Here is a 6,558-nt window from a genome sequence, read left to right as displayed (position 1 = left end):
TCATGTGGCCAGTACATCATAAGAAAATTCTGACTTGGGAAAATATTTGGAAGAGGGGTGTTCTGGGACCTTCTAGATGCCAGCTTTGTGAATCTCAAGAGGAAACGATGGAGCACCTTCTTAATAATTTCATTTTCACCTCCAGGTTGTGGGATACTTTTGCCACAATTTTCAAACAAATAGACAGGGACAAGGAAGAATTATCAATACCCTTAATAACTAGATAAGAAACTTCTCTGATTATGAAATTATTCGCTCAGCTTGGGCTTTAACTCCAAGCTTCATAATATGGAATGTCTAAAAAGAAAGGAACTACAAAATCTTCAAAAATGGAAAAAGTTCCTCCTAGCACATTATTGTGCAGATCTTAAGACAGCTTAAGGAGATGGTGGGAACCTTAGTGCGAACTTCCCCAAAGAATCCAGCTTCAGAAGCTGAAATGCAGATACTTCTTCAGTTGGGTATGTAGGGGCTTATACCACAGGGAATGGACATGAAGGTGAAGAAACTGATCAATAAGCCAGACTGCTGGCATCCTCCCCCTCAAGGTTTTTTGAAATGCAACATTGATGGGGCTTCAAAAGGCAACCCGGGTCTTGCTGGTTTTGGAGGGGTGTTAAGGGATGAAAATGGCTCCATCCTTTTTATTTTTCATTGCCATTTCAAAAGAGATACAAATAATATGGCGGAATTAATGGCACTTGAGCAATGTTTAGAACTCTTGAAGCAGGAAAATATCTAGAATATAATAATTGAAGCTGATTCTAAGTTAATCATTTACTTGGTCAAGAGAATATGCTATGGCACAGAGGCGAAAAAAGTCTCAAGACACTGGAGGTTGCTTCAGGTCTTTCAAAGGATTCAGTTTCACCTTCTGTTCTTGCATACTGGGAGTTTTACTCATGTGTGAAGGATGGTAAATAAATTGGTAGACATCCTAGCCAATTAAGGGGTGCTCTGCACCAAAAGAAAGGTCAAGTTGAGGTGGCAAGAGATGCCTCATAATAGATTGAGGGAGCATTGTCTCAATCAGGCAGATGAGGATAGAATGTTATTTTGAAACAAAGTCACACAGACGAAGCCAGTTGATTCGGATTCAATATGAAGTGTTACTTCAGAAGTGATATTACAATTGGGATGTAGGTCTTTGTCTGCCTCCTCATCCTAGGTAAGTGCAAACCCAGAAGTCTTAGGTGGAAGTGGCTCTGTAGACAGTGGTTCTCAGATGACCGAACAGAGAACATCAAGAATGGTAAGAAAATTTTCACCTTCCTTTGGTTCATGTTCCTCGGGAGTTCGGATGGTGCGAGGGACCGGAGTCCCAACTTTCTCAGCAGACTCGAAACCCCCCGCATTACTTCCCGTAGTGTCAATACCACCCTCGAGGTGGTTTCTGGTATATCGCATGCCCTTAAAGTTTGGAGTGGTTTTTCGGAGTTGGGAGCGACTCCACTCACCATGCAAGACGTGGCCAAGGTTGGGGAGAGAATATTTCCCTCATCACGTGGTAATTCTCTGTTCTTTTGGTTCATGCGATATGATCCTCCACCGTTGGACCAGGAAAGGAGAATCAACAGTCAAGGAACAATAGGAATGTTGGTGGGTCCGGGTCTTTTATTGCATGCTGGGTCACAAGGTGATCACGCGGTAATACTCTATGCTTTTGGTTCATGTGATATGATCCTCCGTTGTTGGATCAGGTGAAAAGAATAAACGGTGAGGGAATTTCTTGCATATTGGTGGGACCAGGTCTTTTTTCATGCATGTTGGTGGGTATGGGTATTTTGGCCATTTAAGCATTGTTTATTTTGGTTTTGAGTTTCTTCGGGTCTATTGTTTGGGTCTTTAGGACCTAGTTGGTGGGATTTTTTATTTTGGTGAGGCTTTTACCTAGGGATAAAAGGTTTAGCCTGCGGTTGTTTGTATTTTATGTAATTTTAACCTCTGAACATTTTGAATAGAAGGCACCACTCTTGCATTAGCAAGAAAAAAAAGAATACATAGCCTATTGATGTAACACTAATACAATATTTGTTATGTGCAAAATATCTTTAGTAGTAATTAAATGGTTGAATTTATTTCATCAATAATATAAGACAAAAGTTACGGTATATTGGCTTAAGTGATAATAAAGTGCAAAGTGATTCGGTGGCTTCATTTAAGAAGCAATGAAAATTGGTTTAGAGAGATAGATAGGTTTTAGAGAGAACCAAATTGCTTATAGAGGAGTTGAGGGCACCCAGCCTTAGATTTTTATGGAGGCCATTTTAGACAAGGTGACTAGGGTTGAATTACGTGTAGATAATGGTGCTAAATGTGAGGTTCTATTCCATATGAGAAATTTCCTCCCACTCAATGACTGGTCCGTAGTATATCTTGGAAACCATTTTCTCAATTGGATTCACCCTCCAAGGGTCTCCAAATTTCCCTTAGATTTATTTGTAGTATGAGTCATGTTACAGAATTGGAATAAATATTTGTAGTTAGTAGCTAATTCTAATGAACATTCCAAGTGTGATACGGTGAGATTACGTTTAATTATACAAAATTGAAAGATGGGACACCAACCTTATCATTGGACCCGATCTAATCAATATTGGGTGGGAAAATTATTTTGGCTTCTCACGATTTAATTCATAGTGTCAAAGTGGTCAAACCATTGGTTGAAAGGTTGAAGGGGCAACCTATAGCTAGTGCATTTTATCCATGATTTTGAACTTGGTCAAACTCACTCAAGGTTCTTTGGTTATATTTTTAGGCAACAAAGTCTTGTTAGTGAGAGTTGTTCTGAGGACTTTGTGGTCAAATAGGTCTCACCAAATAAATATTTCATTACTAAAGTCATTTGATAAGTGTTTGGGAAAAATATCAAGGAATCCTATAATCAATTTGACAAAATCTATACATACAATTAGTGTGATTGTATTCAAGATACATGTAAAGTGTTTGAAAAAAATGTTTGTAGGTAAAGTGTTCAACAAATTCCAATAAGCAAGCTTTGGAGTGAACTTTTAAACTAAATCTTCTTGGCTGAATTTTTAAAGGAAATTTTTTGGACTTAATTTTTAAAGTAGGACTTTTTCTTTGAATTTTTAAAATGAGATTTTTAGCTTAATTTTTAAAGTAAGACCTTTGTGCTAAATTTCTGAAGTGATTTTTTTGGGATTAATTTTTAAAGTAAGTCTTTTGGACTGAGTTTTTAAATTGAGTTTTTTGTGCTAAATTTTTAAAGTGATTTTTTTCAAAGTAAAGTTTTTTAGATGAATTTTTAAAGTGAGCTTTTTTTAAAGTAAGTCTTTTGTGGTGAATTTTTAAAGTGTGTTTTTTGGTCTAAATTTTGAAAGTGAGTTTTTTTGCAAGATTTTGAAATTGGATTTTTTGGGTTGAATTTTAAAAAGCTACATAGATTGAATTATCATGGGAAATCAAAGAAATTGCAAGAGAAGATATGATCAAAAAAGAGATATTGAGGCTCGTAGAGAATATAGGAGAAACTATTACAAAAGAAAGAAGGAAGAGCACTTAAATATTGAAAGGGAAAATCAAACACAACTAGAAGTTGAAGCAGGTATATAAATGTAAATATTATAAATGATATTTAAAATTTAACTAGTGTATTGTGAAATTTAATTTTTATTTGATGAACTAATTTGAAAAATATTTTGCAATGTAAACAAAGAGATATATTCCTCATAACATTGATGATGAGACTGAAAATGTTGAATGACAAAGTGAAAAAGATAATGAACCAATGATTGATGATATTGTTGAAGATGTTGAAAGAGATTCAAGTGAAGAAGTTGAATCACCATCAAGTATGTATATATATGTCATGTGTATTATTGAAATTATACATATTTATTAATTTCAATTTCGTTCAAACTCTATTTTTTAATTTAATTTTTTAATGAATGTTTATACCCATTTACATCTAATTTTCATATGTACAGATGAAATAAATATTGATGATGAGACGTTAGAAAATTTTGACACTAACATATATGGGGATAAAAATTCTGACCATGTTAGAGGATATCTTGTTAATCTCATTATGGAGAAGTTATTCAAAGATGAAAGTGTGACAGTTCAAGCTCAAATTTGGAGAGGTCTCTTAACATAAAAGAAATTAAAAGAAGCTACAACTCTATTGGTATTCAAAAATCAACGAAGGAAAATAATGTGAAAGAAAATGTGATTCAAAATATAAATAGTGCTATAAAATCAATTGGACGATATAGAAAGAAAAATGATATAGTTGCATGTAGAATAATACAAATGGTAGTGGTAACATCAAGTACGGAAGAAAATCATTTGGTAAAATCTATGGCAAAAGCATTAGGGACCTCACGAAGAACATTGTACAAACATAAGAAATTTTGATTGCAGATAGATGTAAATGATGAGCTCTCTTGTTGGCTAGTTATTTGTATGCAACCATAAAAACATAGACTTGGAGAAGATGTTAAAAAATAATATATGAATATTGGATGAAAATTCACATGTTTCACCAAAAGGAAGGGATGTGATGCCACAAAGAATATCATGAAATCAGTATGAAGAACATGCAAAAAATATCATGGACATTGCTCAGATAGAGTTGTTCGATAAGTTCATAAAAGAGAATCGTGGTATTAATCTTCAATCACTACTTTTGTGCAACAAAAGCCATGGTATGTTAAACCTATCACTATACGTGACACTTTTTGTTGTCGTTATCATGTGGAATTTCAATTATATTATGAAACCTTCCTTAACTTTGGTAATTTTTTTGGGAAAAGATCACCTCCTCGTACCACTATCCATGATTTCATATCAGAAATTCTATGTGCAAGAGAAAGTCATGAATTATTTTACCAAAAGAAATGTGTTGGTGGTAAAAAATGTGATCATTGTGGAAATTTGTCTTTACTTCATGACAATTATTTTATTGATATAAATGATCAATCATTGTCTAACATAAAAGTGAAATGGAAGAGATATGAATATATATATACATTGATTAGTTCAAATAATAGTACAAGTGCTAAAAGGATTGATGTACAAGAAGAAGAAATTTATGCAATAGAGATTTTAAAGAAATTTGAGACATAAATTTATAAGTACACCAAATGTTCACGTCGTGCTCTATGGGAGGCTTGCAATTCAAATGATCCTGTGAAAATTTCCACAAGGGACCATTTTGTCAATAGTTGATTTTGCAGAGAATTACACATTTGTTGCACAAAAATAAATATAGAGTGAATATTATGATTCTGACCAAGTCTCTATGCTTTCCTATATTCTATATAGACATGATGAAAAAATGTTAATGGTATATAAAACATGAGTGAGAATCGACATGTTATTAAAGAATACCACTTTTCTATTAGAGATGATCGTACACATGATACACAATTTGTACAACATTGTTTTGATAAGATTTATGACTCATTGAAATATTGTGGAATAAAATTAAATGAACATTGGATATGGTCGAATGGATGTGTAGGTCAATTCAAATCTTTAGGATCATTCTTTTGGTTGTGTTGTCTTCATAAGAAAACCCACATTAAACATTGTTGGAATTTATTTGAGATTTGTCATGGAAAAGGAAAACATAAAGCTGGAGGGGCATGTATAAAATGAGCACATCGAATATATCAAATGGACCACTCTAAAAACCAACTTGTCTCAGCTGAACAAGTTGTTTAATGGTGCGATGTTGCACTAAGCCATCAAATTAACTTGTGTAAACTTTTAATATATGATAATTTTTATTAATTTTCTAATTTTGAACATTTATAAATTATATAATTTAAATAGTATGATGATGATTACCTTTGATATATAAATTGTATTTTAAATAACCTATTTAAATTCTTTTTTGAATTTATTATAGGTTTTCTTTGGCATATTGGAGTCCAGAATGTAGATAGATCGATTACATATGAAGCTGAAACAATAAAACGCACTCGAAAATTGCATTCAATTAAAACGAAGGATTACCTTAATGCATCTACATTTGATAAAAGAAAATATTCTTGTTGTTTTCCGGTTTGCATAGAGCACACACAATCCAATTATTTTTGTGAAAACAATATGTATGTAAAAGCTTGGAAACATACATAACTAAATATAAAGGGGAAAATGTCAGTTGTAAGCTTCGAAGAGATGGAATCAAAGGAGACTATAGTATCATCTGAAGTTGATCTACTTTTTTATCTAGTTAGAGAAGGTAACATTTCAATTGATTTCAAAGGACACACGCATACACACATACACACACAAAGATATATGTGTGTGTGTGTGTGTTTAAAATCAATGTGTATAAATATCTAGATAATAGTTAAAATATAGAGATCTAGAAATAGATAATAAAATCAAGTCCATGTTGATAAAGTTAATTTCATGTTAATTATGATCTCAATTTACACATATTTTATTGTGCCGAAGATTTTTTTGTTGTAGTTTCAGCCATTAACAACATAGAATTTGTGAAGGATTATTTTTTGCAGTGCACTGAATGAAAGATGAAGTTATTGGAAGACTATGATGATAACGATTTTATATATGAAAGAT

This window comes from Pinus tabuliformis, chromosome 9, assembly GCF_031772625.1.
Source record: "Pinus tabuliformis cultivar Carrire ecotype Pingquan chromosome 9, CPIR1, whole genome shotgun sequence".
Lineage (NCBI taxonomy): Eukaryota > Viridiplantae > Streptophyta > Pinopsida > Pinales > Pinaceae > Pinus > Pinus tabuliformis.
Note: the sequence above shows the minus strand (reverse complement) of the source record.